Consider the following 18,773-nt stretch of genomic DNA (forward strand, 5'->3'; position numbering starts at 1 on the left):
AGGAAAGGACAAGTTTGTATTTCCTGTTTCTCCCCTCTGTCCTCTGTTCATTTAGGGTATGGGGTAAAGGTAAGTGAAAGCAAAGCTTTGAATTCATAATTATCTGCATGATGATTTATTACATTCACAATATTATTGATTTAGGATGAAAAGGACTTGGGGGATGCCATCTAATCCAATTCCTTCCTTGTATAAATGAAGAAACTGAGACACAGGACAGTTGATTTGTCCAATGTTTGTAGCTAGCAAGTATAATAGGGTTGAACAGACCCCAATTTGCTGACTAGGGCATTTCTAAGGGAGCTGGGATTATCATCAATGTCTCTCTGGTTTAGGGTATGCTATGCACTGGGGCAGTGCTGAAAGACTTGCATTTTTGGATGGTTCCCCCCTTTTTTTTTATTCCCATGATTCTAGGATTATGCTGAAGATTGAGGACAAGCTTAGAAGAGCCCACTCCATAGGGAAATAATTTTGTCTCTATTCAGCACTCTTTGGAATATATTGCTTGGGATTCAAATATCTTCTCCCTTGGAATTCCAGCAAGGCAGCAGAGGGAATTTCTCTCTCTTCCTTCCTCAGTTATGACAGCAAGAACAAGAGAACCCAAGAATGATCAGAGCTCCAACCTGTGACTATTTCTTCCATTCTGTGGTTTCTGTTGCTTTCCATTTTGTGTTCACTGAGCACAGATGACTAAGCAATGATCCTGAGATGGTTGTTTCTAGTCTTGGCAGCTTTGTGAGCTTGAGACTTTGGAAGTTCCACAATCAAGTGCTTATTGCCAGTAGGAAGTGATTTCTGCAACTGCAGAATTACTCAGAGATGATAGCATCACAGCAAGATGATTCTACAGTTGAAGACCTAAAGTCTAACCCATGCCCTGGCTTACTTGGAAATCGGGACTGATGAACTATGCAGGTAACATAAGTCAGAGTGGGAAATGAAATATCTATTCAGTAGGTCCCCAAGTCTTCTATGGTTCTTGTATCTCAAAATAGTAGAGCTGCTTTACTGTTTAATATTTGAAGTATTTGTCATCATGTACTAATGAGTTTGTGTTTGTGTTTATGAGTTTGTGTGTGTGTGTGTGTGTGTGTGTGTGTGTGTGTGTGTGTGTGTTAAGCAGTTCTTTTGTGGAAGAGAACTAAATAGCTGTCCTATATCTGCTATTTGCTTTCCTGTATAGTGAAAACCTTTCTAGAGTATATCTTAACTCACTTTTTAGAAGATCCTAGATATAAGTTGTATAAAGGAGAGATTGTCTTTGAGGGAATCCAGCAGGAAAAATGAGCAAGAGAGTATGAAAAAGCCTGACCTTCTCTCTTTGAAGTAAGGCTCCAATAAGATTCATATTTGACTCCAGAGTAGGAGTCCATTGTTATAAAGAGCTCCCTATACATTAAAATGTACAGGGAACAGAAGGATTTGAATCTAGATCCTTTAAATCTAGAATCAATTCTCCTTCCACCATAGTATGTTGATGTATTCCTCTCTTAATGAATGAAAATCTACAAAGCATTTATTATATATCCAATATTGTGTTAAATGCTGAGGAAACAAGTACAAGAGCAAGACAAATACTACTTTCACGAACTTTATATTCTAGCAAGATTAGAATCATTCTAATCTTTTGCCAATTAAATAATGTTTTTGGTCTTGAGGGAAAGTTGGATTACAGTGTCTAATAGATTCCATGTGAGTCAAAGGCTAGAATATTTCATTCCAATTGCCTTTACAAATGGAATAGCTATTTCTTAAGAAGCCCTATTTTTGTTCTTTGGTTACTCTATGGAAGTGATATGGCAGCAATACCCACAGTTGGCCTTTGTAGTACACACACACACACACACACACACACACACACCACACACACACTCACACAGCCTTCATCTTGGACCCATAAAACATTCCAAGTATGATTCCCTTTTAATTGTAGATTTGAATATTCAACTTTATTTTAGGGCCATTTTCTCTCATTGCTTAGATGAAATATCATCAAGAAAGGTCTGCTCTGATAAAAAACAAAACAAAACAAAACAAAACAAAAAAACATAATGTCTTTATAAAGTTGCCCCGCCAGTAGAATTTCCCAATAGAATTGTTAAAGTAAAAGTATGGTGGCATGAATGAAGAGTCAGTCTAAAAGCCATAAGGACATGAGTTTAAATCCCTTATTTGACATACTTTGGCTGTGTGTCCTTGTGCAAATCACAACTTCTCAATGCTCTAGGCCACAAAGATGGATTGAAATATAATATTATTTCTGTGAGGCTAATGTAGCTTTTACTTATGAATTGTAGAGAAAACACTGATCTGAACTGGTAGAAGGTTTCCTCATCAGAAAATTTTCTTTACTAATGAAATTACAAATAATGAAAATTACCTTTACCTCTAGATAACTTGTTTATGACTTCTATCTTCAAACTGTCATGCCAATGAAATCACAAATTCAGGTCAAAAAACAAAATCTTTTTAATTGAATCTTAGCTGTGGACCTACAAGGGACCTCCCTATTTTATTGATAAGAAAATTGTGAGCTATATGGGTTAAATGACTTGTCCAAGATGAAATATTTATAATTGGAAAAGGAGATGGTCCAGTCCTGTAGTAAGAACAAGGGAATAATCAAAATAGAACTGGAATATTGCATTCGACTCCAGGGTCTTAGGTCAATTGTGATATAGAAGGGAGGGTTCTAGCTTTAAAATCTAAGGACCTTGGTTCAAATCCCACTTCTGATTCCTACAACCTTAGCCAAGCAACATATGCTTCTTAGGCGTATTAACCTCAATTAAATATTAAATGAGGCAGTTAACCTCATTTGTAAGTAATAGGGGTTAGACTTGATGTCCCCAGATATTCCCTCCCCCACAGTTAACCTGTGATCCTATGATATACACAAAGACACCATCAAGAATTAAGAGGATAAAAAAAATCATGGGATGGTTTTAATGGGCACCAGTAGAGGGAGTATCCACATGAGATCCTAGATCCATTGATGGTTTGAAATATAACATTATTTCTCTTGAGCTAATGGATACTGAAATGTCATTTTGCCTAGAATGATATTTTCATGGAAGCAATTAGCAACATTACAAGGTCTATTTCTGCAATATTCTCTAAAGTCAAATGTAATGATAGTTGGGGTCATGCATCACTTGAGATCATCTGTGGCAGGACTCTTGTGTGTTAATATGACTAATTGGGAGCAGGTCATATTTTTTCCTAATATATCCTTAGATGAAGCAAGTTATAAGTATATGCTAGAAGAACAGATGAGCAAATAGAGTACATGAAAAGCCAGCTGATGTTAAAGCACGGCAACCTTGCTTAATGCCTTATATTTCTATTCATGTATGATCTCCCCCGATGTGAGTACCCTTACAGCAATGTGAAGTGTGATCCATCTATGCCTTCCTCTTGTGTGATGTGTGCTTATATTATCCCTAAAATCTCTATAGAAAATTTCTGACATGTTGGGGTCTTTCCTTTAGATTTTTTAAAAAAATGTTTGAGTACCATTTCTGTCCATTTGCTGTCCCTTGTTCTAGCTATGTGATTGGTCTTTTTCTTTTCTTTTCTTCATAGTTTATTTCCTCAGGTGAAATACAAATGGAATTTTAAAGTCAGAAAATCAAGAAATCTGTCCCTTTGTTCTTCTGAATACTTCTCATTCTCTTGATACTGTGACATGGGCTATAATGATGATAAATGTATTTTTGCCAAAATTAAACAACCCCTGCCAAGATTAATATTGTGCAAACCTTTAATCTATCACAATAGTCTCAGATGCAAGACTAAAACAAACAGAGCAAAAAACAGCAATTTGCAAAAGGCATTGTAAGCAAGACACTGAAAACTACTTTTCAACCGACATTAGGTAGTAACCCACTCTTCAGGAAAAGAAAATATTTTCATTGCCTGAACCACTATAACAATGAAATTACAGCTCAATCTTTTGTACTAATTTACTTTCAGACAAACCACAGGGAGCAATGAAATATGTTGTGCCTTTATGAATATTGTATCATTTAAAATTAATTCTTAATCATTTTTTCTAAAAAGAATATTGCAATACATTAGGAGTGAAAATAATCTATCTGTATAGTACTCATCAAAAGGGGTATTTGTGCAAGTGAGTTCCAACATTCTGAGTTCTTTGATATTGGTTGCTGGTTGGTTGTTGTCCCTTTGTAACTGGATAGAATTAAAATAACATCACTATGTTGGGAGCAAGAAAGATACAATATATCTGACTGTGGCTGATCAGACATCAGTTGGGCACAAATAATCCCTCTGAACATTTGAAGTGAAGATGTATCCAATTTTGTGCATTTCACATTTCTTTTGAGCTATTGCAACTCTGGTTTTACTCAGATGTGGGCCTGCCGTGCTGGATAGTCCCGTGCCAGTGTCTCCCAGTCTCCCAATCAATTCCAAAGTTTGTTGATGATATGAATGAAAGGATATTGGACAATTAGTAGGAGATCTTGTGGTACATTGGAATGAAAAATGTCTTGGACGTTGGTTCAAATTTTTTTGATGCTGATGTACTGTATGACTGGAAAATTCATTTAACTCTCTAGGGGTTTATTTTGCTGATCAATAAAATGACGTCAAACTAGTTGGCTTATGAAGTCCTCCCTAGATCTAAATCTATAATCAGTTAATAGACAAATAATTATTAAGTGCCTACTATGTGTCAGACACTTTGTTAAGTGATGACTATACAAGTACAAAGGATAGAACAATTCCTGTCTTCAAGGAACTTATATTTAATGTGAGTACATATAAAAATATATGTATAGTATAAAGTTAATAAAAACAAAACATCATTTTTATGTAATTTTATATATATTTACTAGACATTTACTTATCTGCTAGTTCATTTATTCATTTATCAATTCATTTTCTATTATTTACTTATTTATTCATTCAGTATTTTAGGGAGAATGACATTAGCAGTTTAAAGAATCAGGTGGAATGGCTGAATAAATTATGGTATATGAATGTAATGGAATATTATTGTTCTATAAGAAATAATGAGCAAGCTGATTTCAGAAAAACCTTACAAGGTCTAAAAAGACTTACAAGATCTGATGTCGAGTGAAGTGAGCAGAACCAAGAGAACACTGCACACAGTAATAACAAGATTATGTGATAATCAACTGTGATGGACTTGGCTCTTCTCAACAATGCAGTGATTCAAGGTGATTCTAATCCACTTGGGATGGAAAATGCCATCTGAAGGAGGAGGAGGAAGAAAAAGAGGAGAAGGAGAAGGAAAAGGAGGAGGAAAAGGAAGAAGATAAAGAGGAGAAGGAGGAAAAGGAGGAAGAGGAGGAGAAAGAGGAGGAGGAGGAGGAGAAGAAGAAGAAGAAGAAGGTGAAGAAGAAGAAAGAAGGAAGAAGAAGAACAAAAAGAAGATGAAGAAGAAGAAGAAGAAGAAAAAAGAAGGAGGAGGAGAAGAAAGAGGAGGAGAAGAAGAAGAAGGAAGAGGAGGAGGAGAAGGGGAAGGAAGAGAAGGAGGAGAAGGAGAAGGAGGGAGAGGAGAAGGAAGAAGAGAAGGAGGAGGAAGAAGAAGAGGAGGAGGAGGAGGAGAAAACTATGGAGACTGAATGTAGATCAACGTATTGTCTTTTCACATTTGTTGTTTGCTTTTTTTCTTATTTTTTTCCCCTTTTGATCTGATTTTTTTTTTTTTGTTCTTGCACAGCATGATGAATATGGAAATATATTTAGAAGAATTGCCCATGTTTAATCTGCATCTAATTGCTTGCTATCTTGGGGAGAAGGATGGGGGGAAGGGAGAGAGAAAAAATAGGAACACAAGATTTTGCATAGGTGAATAATGAAAATTATCTTTAAGTAAAAAAAAAAACTATTAAAAAAAGAATCAGGAAAAACTACGCATAGAAGGTGATACTCCAGCTCACTTTTCCATACTCTTCATTCATCAATGCTTCCCCATCTTGCCCCTTCCTACTATTTGCCTAGGATAGCTAGGCCACTCAGTGAAAAGAGCACTGGGCCTGGAATCAGGAAGACCCAAGTTCAAATATAGACATTTACTAACTTTATGATCCTGGGCAAGTCACTTCATCCTGTTTATTTCAGTTTTTTCTTCTCTAAAATGAGCTGGGGAAGGAAATAGCAAACCACTCCAGTATCTTTGCCAAGAAAACTAGGTCATGGGTCAGATATGATTGAACAACAGCAGTGATGGAGAAAAATGTCCTTAGAAATAGGAAAACCTAGGCTTCACTCTCAATGCCTCAGGCATCTCTGTATAACAATCATTTACTAATCAATTCTTGCTGTCCATTAGTAGAGGAAGTTCCTCTTATTCCACAGTGCCTGCTGTTGGTCAGACATCAAAGATGCCAGTCATCCACTGCATCCAAGGCTATGGCCAGTCATCTTGATTTTTTGTCCTGCCACTGGACTTTGAAGACTTAAGAAGAGGGGCTGACAACTCTGTAACTCTGCCTCACTTAAATCCTATTCACACTTAACTCTCTACATCACTAGTAAGGTCATTGATCCTCTTTAAAAAAAAAAAAAAGAAGGATAAACAAAAATGTCTCATACTGATAAAATCATAGGCTCAGGACCCCTACCCTCTACCCCTAGTAGAAAAGAATGGATTTGAATATATTTTTTGCCAGTCAAGTAAATAATAATAGAATGTATATTTTCCTTAACATGCCATATAGTTGATTCTTTAGAAACTTGATTAAAACTTGTAAATGAGTTTTTTATATATAATAATGAAGACAACAATTATATTTGATCTTTATTTTTGTTTTTGCCTTTTTACAATTTGAATAATTTATATTATAATTGAAGAGAAAACAATTAAGAAAAATTCTTTCTAAATTAACATTTGAGTAGAAGCCTTAGGCTTCTGAATTGAAAATTTAGACATCAATTAAAACCATCTTCCAAAGTATTTACTCCTCTTTTAAGTGGTAATTCTCTTTCACAGAAATCTTCTTATTCCTTATCTTGCCCTCAGTCTGTGGCCTGCTGTCCAGTGTACAAAGCTCCTTGACGTGTTATCCCCCATCTTATTTAACCACTCAGGAGATGAATCACAGCTCTCTATAAAAAAGAATTACCACTTCTGGCTACAATTAGATTTGATTTATGACTGGTGCTCTCAGAATTGGTCTTGTGAATATAACTCTACTAAGGGTCACTTGGGAAGAAATTTGTTTTTAATTGTAAAGGATTATTTTAATTTTTCTTCGCTGGAACCAAAATTTTAGACTTGTACTGAATTCCTCCACAGCAAACCAACAACATTCAGTATTTTTGGCCTCTAAGTATTAGCTTATCATGTATATTTTCAGGCGGTATTAGGGGAAGATTTTCTGGGAAACATTTGAGAAAATCTGTGATTTAAGAATAAGTATGGCTATGTGACACTGGGAAAATCATTTAACCTTTATTGGCAAAGGGGGGAGAGAGAGGGGGAGAGAGAGAGAGAGAAAGAGAGAGAGAAGGAGAAGAAGAAGAAGGAGGAGGAGGAGGAGGAGGAGGAGGAGGAGGAGGAGGAGAAATATACAAGATAATTTCCAGTTCCATCTCTGACATTTATTATCTGTGTGGTCTTGGGCAAGTTATTTCCTCTCTAGAAATTTTCCTTACCTTTAAAATAATTAAATAACCTTTAAAGTCTCTTTCTCTTTGATTCTTTTGGATATACAATCCTGATGTACATGAAATTAAATGAGTAAATTGATCTTAATTATATTTACGTAGCATTCTCTTGTCTTTATTACAGGCAGGGTGGTACTAAATCTTAGATCAGGTTTTGATCTATTAAAATTCAAAATTAAAGTAAGACTTTCAGAAAGTCCTTTATTTAACATCAAATTGGGCTTTTAAAAAATAAAATAAGCAACATTTTTTAGACATGGAACACCAACCTAGATGTTAAATATTAGTGAATGCCTAAATATGTCTCTAAGTAACTTAGAAAAAAAAAAGTGTATTTGCCTTAAGTATGTGGGATGATGGATCAATCCTAGGAAGTACACAGGAACTCCTTAGAATGATATTTTTAAATGTATAAAATAAAATTGCGAAGGAAACAATCATATTGGAATAAAGTTAAAATATTTTAATTCCCCCACTCAATTTCATGGACCCTGGGTAAGAATTCATGCAGATAGATAGGCAATGTAGTAAGTAGTATCCTGGTCTTGGAATCAGGAAGATCAGAGTTCAAATACTTTCCCTGGACACTTACTAACTGTGTCTTTTAAACTCTATAGGCTTTGGATTTCTTTTCTGTAAAATGGGAATAGTAATAGTAGTAGTAGTAGTACCTATTTCATAAGTTATTTTGAGGAACAAATGAGATAAAACATTTATAAATCACTTTGCAGACCATAAAGCACTATATAAATGTAAGTTATTACTATTAGCTCTCTCTCTATGAATGTTTACTATTATTATCAGTTATATTAATATGTTCATTATTATTAGTTATATATGTCTGTGTCAATTATTATATGAGCTATATATGCATGTCTTATTATTACTGGCTATATATATGGATATATGCATGTTATAGTTTGGTCATTTCTAGTCATCCTTAACTCTTTATGATCCCATTTAGGATTTTCTTGGCAAAGACATTGGAATAGTTTGCCATTCCCTTCTGCAACTGAAACAAACAGGATTAAGTGACTTTTCCAGGTTTACAGGACACACACACACACACACACACGTGTATGCACACACTGACATATATAGGCATATAAATTATATGTATGTGAGCCCTAAACACAATATATCATAGTAGCAAAGCTGTTCCCACATAGAATGGGTCATCTTACAATCAAGATTCTTATCACCTTCTAATAGAAGCTGTGTGGTTTCTTGTCAGGGATGGATAGATAGTAGAAGAGAGGGCACCTACTTAAGTCAGGGTTGAACCAGAAGATTTCAGAAATTTCATAAACACTTTCCAAAAGAAATTTATATCCCATGTAAATTTTAAGTTTAAGCAATTTCTGTCAGAATAAAGAGAATAAATAAAAAAAATAATGTTTCTGTTAGGAGATCTTTGGAGTTAGAACTTTGTGATGAAATCCCCAAAAAGCAGTAGAAGCAAAATTTTCTATCCTGGAAGGATTTACTGATTCTGCTCATCTCAAGTCAGAACTAATAGTTGTATTCTATCTACTTAACTATGGGGCTTGTCAGATGTGTTTTTTTTTCCCCCTTATTCTAAATATTCTATGCCAACATCTTTAGACCAGAAGGTTCTTAACCATGATGGAGGTCTTGCCATGGAATTCTTTGGCAATATGGCAAAGCTCATGAATCTCTCTATACATATACATATATATGTATATATGTATGCATATATGTATGTATATATGTATGTATGTGTATGTGTGTGTGTATATATATGGATGTGTATATAAATGGATGATATATATCTATATATATATATATAGATATATATCATCCATTTTCACTGATTTGCTGAAACCTATCTCTGAACCCTTGCCCTCTGCTCACTGACCCTTTGAAACCTATCTCTGGCCAATCCTTGCTTTCAACTGTAAACTTCGATCGTAAGCTTCTTGAAAGGAGGGAGATTTTTTGTCTTTTTGCCTTCTCTATCATCCGCACAGGGCATGTCTAATAGTAAATGCTTAATAAATGCTTGTAAATTGTTTACTTTGCAAACTTAGTACCAAGTATAATGCCTTGTAGTTAGAAGATGCATAAGGAATAATGAATCAAATTTTAGAATAATTTGAATTCCTCTTAATTGTTTACTATGTTTAGGCAGAGCAGATCTGTTCATGTTTAGATAGTGATGATTATGTATAAATGGGCTGGCCACATGTACATAATTTGCAATGTATATACAAAATATAACATATTATAAAGCTCAAATTCTGAGACAACAGAGATCCTTTTATACTTACAATCCATGGTATCATATAGGTAAGTGATCTTCACTACTATTCAAAATAAAAATAATAATGCATCACTTCCATACAATACAAGAATATTAGGAAATACAAATTTCCATGTATCATGACCCCAATTAACCTGAAGTCTAGGGTATTCTACCTATTTTATTATAGATAATTAATTATAATATGCTGAATTATCTCTTCAGTGATAAGGATTTTAAAAATTGTTTCCTATGATTAATTTTTGCCCATGAGATAAATAATAGGAATTAATTTTTGTAAAGTTTTAGCAGGACCAATGCAATACTAATTAGAAGATCTTGGCTCTCTCATGTTCTATGGGAGCTGGAAGGGACCCCAGAATCCACCTGGTCTAATTCCTTCATTTTACAGATAAGGAAATGAGGCTCTGGGAGATGAGGTTACTTGTCTGATGTTACACAGGAAGTACTATAGACAGGGCTTAAGATCATTCCTCTGATTCTGGAACTCATGCTCTACACCATACCATACTACTTCTCCACATATTATCATGTTATTGGTGTTCCCAATCACCACATTTAACAAGCAACAATTAATTCAAACTAGTAGTTCCAGTTAAGTAGATATGCAATTGATTCTATTTCATTCCACTACATTACAATTTTTATCTTAAGTTCAGTAATCTCAAATCCTTATGAAAGTTTTAAATCACAGTTTAATTTTCATGGATCTTCAAGTTCAAAGGTTAGTGGTTCCCCTCTGCTTATATACCTTTCACCTCAGCCAGGTGTTCCCAATTACCTTCTCAGCATGGGATGACCTTCACAAGATTCAGAAATATCCTGTAACTCTGAGTGGAGCCAGAAAAACAACCTCAATTATTAATGTCTTTCTTTGTTCCTTGTGCTTTGCATCTGTCTGCTTCTGTCTCTTACATTATTCCAAGTCTCCTGATTGCTTTCTTTGCCTCCAATCTCTTCCTCCCTCTAAGTCATCCCTCACAAAGGTGCCAAAATAGTTTTCTCATATGATTTAATTACTTTACTCTTTGCTCAAAATCATTCTGTGAGTCCTTATTACAGATTCTTACAAACATTTCCTCTAAAAATCTGAGATACATTCTCCCACAAATGCACACAGAACATTTGGGGAAAATGAGAGCAAATTTCGAATACAGTAATGGTGGGAGCATACATGAAGGGGACAAATGCAAATAAAACAGCTGTAGACTGGAAAACTTCAATCTTTTCTTTCCTCATAGATTACTCATGCTTCTTCTCCCTTGGCATGAAGCATCTCTCTGGGGAAGGTTGCTTAGCTGGACTCCCAGGATCTACTTCTCTCATTTGTACAACTCTCAATTATAAAGGCTAACTATATCTTGAATACTTACACAACAGGGTTCCTTCTTGGTTGCCAGAAGTCCTGTTCTTGAAAGCTGCTTTCTCCTTTGAATGACTACTTCTTTATACCTGTGTGTGTGTGTATCTGTGTACGTGTGTGTGCACTCACCAATGGATGCAATGTCTTCTATTGTTCAAGTAGTCTTGGAATGTATAAGAGAGAGTACATGGAAGTGATGAGAGAAAAATCCTATTGGCCCTTTCAGGAGAATCCTCCAAAGAAAGCTCCAAAGAGGCAGCCAGGTAAACAGAATTCTGGGTATGCAGTCAGGAAGACCTGAGTTTAAATATAGCTTTAGACACTTACTAGTTGTGTGATCCTAAGTAAGTAAATTAATCTTCATTTGCCTTAATCTATTGAAAAAGGAAATGGCAAACCACTCCAATAACTTTACCAAACCCTTCCCCCACCCCAACAAAACCCATGGCCAATAATGGTCAATGGGAGGATCACAAAGAATCCTACACAAGTTAACAATAACAACAAAGCAAGCAACTACCTACTTCAACTACCAAACTTGCCTAGGACCGATTATTTAAAGCCCTAATTTATCTAATGTCTAATTTTTGCTCATCCAGTTAGATCCTTCCCTTTAATTCTACTAGAGGCATATATTCACATTTTATAAAAGAATCTTTGGGTCTTAATGTCTTTTTAATATCTTGTTACCTTTGTTACCTTTTTTTTAAAAAAAAATTTCTGTGACTACAATAACTAAGGGGGAACGGGAACCAATTTTCCCCATCTCCTTATACTGAAAGGGCTTTAATCTTAGCAATCCACAATGATACTCATCATAAGTGAACTGTCTACTTCAGGATGAATTCATTAAGTATGGGAATTCATGAAAAAAGAAAAATACAAAATGGCCTCAGTTTTGTGAAGTACATTCTATTTTTTCACTTATGATACCAGAGTTTGGAAAAGGGAACAGAGGGTACAAAGAATTACGGTTTTTAGAATGTCTCTATAATTTAATTTGGCTGTTGGTATTCTAAATGGGAGACCTTTGACCAATAACTGATAAATGAACACTCTCTCTAAGGAACCGAAGTATATAGATCTTATCATTTTTGCTATAAAGGAAATCAGAAGAAGGATGGAAGTTGTAGTTCAATGGGAGGCTAACTCACAGGTTCTCCTTGGAGGGGTCAAATAAAGAATGAGAGTAGTTGCTTTTATATCTCCCCAATGGTAAGAAAAAGCATCAATCATTTCATGGGACATTGAATCATCTCTTCTTATGGTGCTTAAGATGGGCATTTGCAAAAGGTCATGATGAAAATAATTGCAGCTTAACTATCAACATCTGTTACAGAGAATGAAGTTGAAGAAAAATTCTATGAAGACACTGGTAAGGTCTTCCAATATATTAGCATATGCTAACTCCAGTATCAAGTGATTTCAGTTCAGTGGTAGAAATTCATTAAATGAAACAAAAATACATGAAGAATAAAGAATTAGAAACCAATACACCAATGAATATTTATGAAACTTCTAGGCACAAGAGATACTAAGAAAAGCAAAATGAAACAGTCACTGGCCTCAAGGAGCTTATATTTTATAGGAGTAGACAATACACACATATGCAAATTTAGACAAAATAACTATATGCAAAATTTACTCAAGAAATTTTGGTGGGTAGGGTACTAATTAGCAAGAAGGATTAGAGTTTTGAAAAACTCTAAGCAGAATTGCATTCCAGGCACAAGGGACAGCCAGGATAAAAACATGGGGATGGAAAATGGAGAATCATATGAGTAAGGAACAAAAAGTAGACTAGTTTGGCTGAATTGTAGACTATGTAAGTTAATTTGTAATAAGACTAAAAAGTGAGGTTGGGATAAGGTTATAAAGACTTTTAAAAGCCAAATAAAATAATTTGTATTTTATTCTGGAGATGATAACAAGCCATTAGAATTTTTTGAATAGGGGAATGATATGGTTAGACTTAAGTCTTAGGAATTTAAATTTAGAACATATCTAGTGGAGGGATTGGAGAGGAAAGGAAGAAAGACTTCAGAAAGAAAGACAAATTTAGCGATTTTTGAAATAGTCCAGGCAAGAGGCATGAGAGACTGAATGGGGCTGGTAGCTATGTAAATGGAGGGAAAGAAGCAGTTGTCAGAAATGTTGATAAGGTCTGGAAATTGATGTACCCTATGGGGTAAGGGAGAGTGAGAAGTCAAGAATGACACTGGGTTGTGAACCCTGGTTACTGGAAAGATGGTGATATCGTCACAATAGTGAGTTTCACAGGAGAAGTGGACTTTGGGGAAAAGATTAGCAAGTTCTATTTTGGGCAAGATAAATTTGAGATACAGTACTCGGAGGACATTCAGATGGCAATTTCAATAGGCATTTGGTAATGTAAATGAAATGATAGGGTTAGATAAAGAGCTTGAGAGTCATCTGCATAGAAATTATAATTAGTTTATAGAAATTAGAAATTAAAAGAGAGAGACAGACAGACAGACAGACAGAGAGACAGACACCAAAATAGAGAGGCAGAGAGCAAGAGAGGTAGAGACAGAGAAAGAGAGACAGAGAGAGCAAGAGAGAAAGAATGGGGGGAAAAACAAGACAGAGTTAGAAGCAGACTGAAAAGAGAAAAAGAGAGAGACACAAAGAAAGAGAGACAGAGGCAGAGATACAGAGAGAGAGAGAGAGAGAGACAAAAAGAAAAAGAGAAGAGGGCCCAGGATACACAACTAATGGCATGGTGACTTTATGGAAAGATGTGGATTAGAGTTACATAAGATGGTCAGGCAGAAGTGAGTCTGGATCTCTGTCATCAAAAGTAACATCTTGATGTGATCAGATTCATTCGAGCATTTCAGTTCCAATAACTTGCCTCTTCCTATTTATTTGACTGTCAGCTCCTTGAGAAAAGGAACTGTGTCTTGTTTCATTTTTATGATATTAACATCCAGCAAAGATGCTTAATAAGTTTTTCTTGACTGGAATTGCCATCTGCTGCTCTCTTTCTCCACTTTCTATAGATTGCTCAATTCTTAAATGAACTTTTTTTTTTTTTATTATGATATGCCTTTCTTTGCCTTTCAGTATCATGTCCTGATTCTGGGCTAGCTAATCAACTTTTGATCCACTGTTAGTCCTGTCCTTTTTAGGGTCACATTAAATTTAAGAGTCTTAATTCTGGCCTCTAAATCTGCTCTTGATTTATTGTTTGGTCCTTGGCAGCTTTTGTCTCTGCTTCCCTGCTTCTGATTTCTCTTCTGGAAGTTAAGTGCAGTAATTTCAATTTTTAGACATATTCCTAAGAAATGGAAAGGGTTTTTTTTTTAATCAGTGGGGGAAAGGAAAAGAGTGGCACAGGAAAATGGGACACAAAAGAGAACATATTTACCATTTGCTTTCTTATCTTTTTATCTGAAAAAAAACCCTACTTAATATATAGAATAAGTTGACAAAATCAAACAGTGTATAAAAAGGTACAGTAAATTATTAGTAAAAAAAACTATTGGTAACAGAATCCAGAATATTTTTGTCCAATCAAAATTAAAACTAGTTTGTATTTATTTACAAAAATTTAATAGATTATCTGGGGCAGCTATCAGTGGATAGAGAGCACTGGCCTGAAAACCAGGAAAACTCATTTTCCTAAGGTCAAATTCAACCTTAGACACTTATTAAGCTTGTGTCCCTGGGTAAGTCACATAATTTTGTTTGCCTCAGTTTCCTCATCAGCAAAATGAGCTGGAAAAGAAAATGGCAAACTACTTTATAATCTTTGCCAAGAAAATCCCAAATGGGGTCATAGAGAATTGGATTTGACTGAACAACAAAAAACCACTTTATAACTTGGATGATCCATTTAAAAAAAACTTCTTTAATATTAGGTTTTTATTCTGGCTGGCCTACTTGTTTTGACGGTTGGTGTCAATTATGGAGGAAGTTAAAAATAATGCAGTAGGATAGGGTACAGCCAGGGTCAACCACTACATAATGATGTAACTTTGATCTTTCATGTTTTAACTTTTTTTTTCATTTAAAGTATTATATATATATATATTTTGTGTGTGCAGGATTTCTGAAATGTGTAGGAATTCTTTCCCCCTCCCAAACAAAAAAAAAGATTTCAAAGACAAGTTCCTATAGGAGACATGCCTTTGGAGATCAGTTAGCAACAAATATAACCGTGTTTCAATGGGCTCCCACTGCTGCTGCTGCTGCTGCTACCTTCCAGACTGAAGCTATTTAATGGGTAAGAGATTGACCTGAAAAATGAAACTACTCTAATGATGCAGCAGGAGACTAGATGGGTTACTCCCTAAAATGAGGCACTGAATTCTTTCTTGTAATACAGAGAGAACCATACTATTTGGAGAAGGGTATTCTTTATGCATTTGTTTGTTTCACTGTTAATAAATTGTGATCCTAATTGTCAACTCATGTAGGGGCAAGATTCAAGGTTCTCTATAATCTGTTTACAATCTACATTTCTGGTTTTACCTCTAACTCCCTACATACAATTTTCTACATGCATACTCCAGAGTTTTTTGTTCAGGAAATGCGGCATAGTGGAAAGAATGAAGACCCTGCATTCAGAGGACCTGAGTTCAAAATTCATCTCCAATACAGACAACCTTTGAGAATTCAAACTGATCACTTCTAGTTCCTAACCTACCTAGGTTAGTACCTAACCATTTTCCTCAGCTATAAAATAAGAAGACAGAATACCATAATTCCTACTGTCTAGGAGACTAAGAATGGTGGATCTCTTGAGCTCTTGAGATATAAGCTGCACTAAGGCTAAAACTGATAGGATGTCTGCACTAGGTTCAGCACCAATATGGTGAGCCCCAAACAACAAAACAAAATGAAACAAAAAAAATCTCCACTGTCCCTTCTGACAAAAATCAGTAGAAGGAATTTTTGTAGGAAGATAATTAGGACCCAAAAGATGCTGAATTATGTCTAAGCAGGGTGAAGCAAGAGGAAACTGTAGTGAAGGTCTGTGGCAGTCCTGATGTGCAAAGATTATTGTAAATTGTTTGGATTTGCGGGGGTCTGAATGGACATGAAAGTATACTATTTTCCCTTTTCTGTTTTTTGGTTTTTTTTGTTTTGCAAACTAATCATTTTGCAAACTGCATCTACTTTTACAACATGATTAATATGGAAATATGTTTTACATGATTACACATATGTAATCTATATTAAATTGCCATTTTAAGGAAGGAGAGAGAAAAATCTGAAACTCAAAATTTTATAAAGAATGAATATTTAAATTGTTTTTATATTTTATTGGAAAATAAAATACTGTTAAAATATTTTTAAAAAAATATTTCTACTTTCTCTACCAATGGCTGTTTAGCCCTTAGAATTGGGGTATGAACCAGGTATAAATAAATAAATCAACAATTACTTTGTCCACCAAAATGAGTATCAGTAATACAAATGTCCATAAAGTTAGGTATGGGTACTTTATATGAAAAATCTATATGAATACATCTTTTATCTTGCCTCCCCCCCCACAAGACCACTTTCTCCAGTAAATTTTAAGCTCCTCTAATGATTGGGACTGTGTCACATCTTGGCATTCTTCTCAGAGCCCATATAATGTTTTGTCTAAAAAAGGACTCAATAACTGTTTCTTGAACTATTTTTTGATCTTTGTGGACCATTGGCAAATCTGTGACAAAGATCATCTTCCTCTTGGTGAGCAGATCAGGAAAGCAGAACAATTGAGCTGATAGGGCAGAGAGGTAGTAGTTATTTATTATCAGTATCAATACTAAAGATACCAACATCTTTCCCATATTGGAGTTAACTCAAAGTATATAGAAAATGGGGAAAAATGAGTCTTTTCTGGTGCTAAGACTGTCCACTCATTATATTCATCTGTAACTCAATGCTAACTTAGTTGCAAAAAACAAACAAACAAACAAAAAAAACAAAACAGGATGATGATTAGATTAAGATGAGGCAACTGGGTGTAATGTATAATAACATCCATCTGATTGGCGATTTCATTTTTTCGTGAAATGGGTCTAATGATACCTCTGTTATTTAATTAACTACTATGAGAATCAGTAAAGCACCCCACAAATATTAAAGAGCTATGTAAATACATGCTGGTTCTTTCCCCTCTGAGATGACCTATATATGTTCTATATAGATCTTATATCACCTAGACATTTAGGTCTTTTGATATTATTTATCATTAGAATGGATGCTCCTTGAAGTCAGAGAGACTACTTTCCTTTTCTTCCCTACTCCAATGCTTAGTACATGCCTGGAACATACTAAAATCCCACCTCCTATAGGAAGCCTTCCTCAAATCCTCTTAATTCTAATCCTCTCCCTTTTGCTAATTATTTATCCTGTATATGGCTTGTTTTGAATATATTTATTTGCATGTGTCTCCACTATTAGATTGTAAGTTCCCTGGAGCAGAGACTGTTTTGTTTCGGTTTGGTTTGGTTCTTTGGTTCTAACTGTAGTGCTTAACATGGTACGCAGAACAGAGAAATTGATTAATATGCCTATTGATCGATTGATCCTAAGTGCTTAATTTGTTGACTGTTGTGGGATTGGCTATACTTTTTTCTTGCTTTCTTTTCTTTTTCTTTTTCTTTTTTCTTTTTCTTTTTGTTGTTGTTGTTGTTGTTGTTGTTGTTGAGGCAATTGGGATTAAATGGCTTGCCTGGAGTCACATAGTTAGCATGTATCTGAGGCTGGATTTGAACTCCAGGTCTCCCTGACTCCAGATCTGGTGTTCTATCCACTGGATACTTAGTTCCCCCAAAATTAGCTGCATTTGAAAAAGGGACAAAAAAAGAGCTAGATAAGATCTCTTTGCTGTGAACAAATGCAGCTTGTTGGGGTTAAAGAGTCCTACATAACTTTCTTTATAGAATCACATTTGCATTCTTACATAATGCAGATGCTGAGCCATACTGCCTTTATTCCTTCCTTCAGTTAACAAGCCCTGATTAAAAAGCTACTGTATATGCCAGACATTAAGGATACAAAGTCACAAAAGGACCTTGTTTCCTTTTAGGGAGAAAGGATATGTACATCAATTTAAAAAAAAATAAAGTTATATTACACCAACAAGAAGATTATAGGATGATCACTTCTGATGGCCATGGCTCTCTTCAACAATGAGATGATTCAAACCAGTTCCAATTGTTCAGTGGTGAAGAGAGCCATCTATACCCAGAAGAGAGGACTGTGGGAACTGAGTATGTTTCACATTTTCAGTCTTCTTGTTGTTGTTTGCTTGCGTTTTATTTTGCTTCTCTTTTTTTCTTGTGAGACACGATAATTGTATAAATATGTATACATATATTGGATTTAACATATATCTTTATTTATATACAAATATATCTTCACATATTGTATTGTATATTTGTATATTGTATTGTGTATATATATATATATATATACACACAAATATATCTTTAA

This window comes from Sarcophilus harrisii, chromosome 5 (genome assembly GCF_902635505.1).
Source record: "Sarcophilus harrisii chromosome 5, mSarHar1.11, whole genome shotgun sequence".
Classification (NCBI taxonomy): Eukaryota; Metazoa; Chordata; class Mammalia; order Dasyuromorphia; family Dasyuridae; genus Sarcophilus; species Sarcophilus harrisii.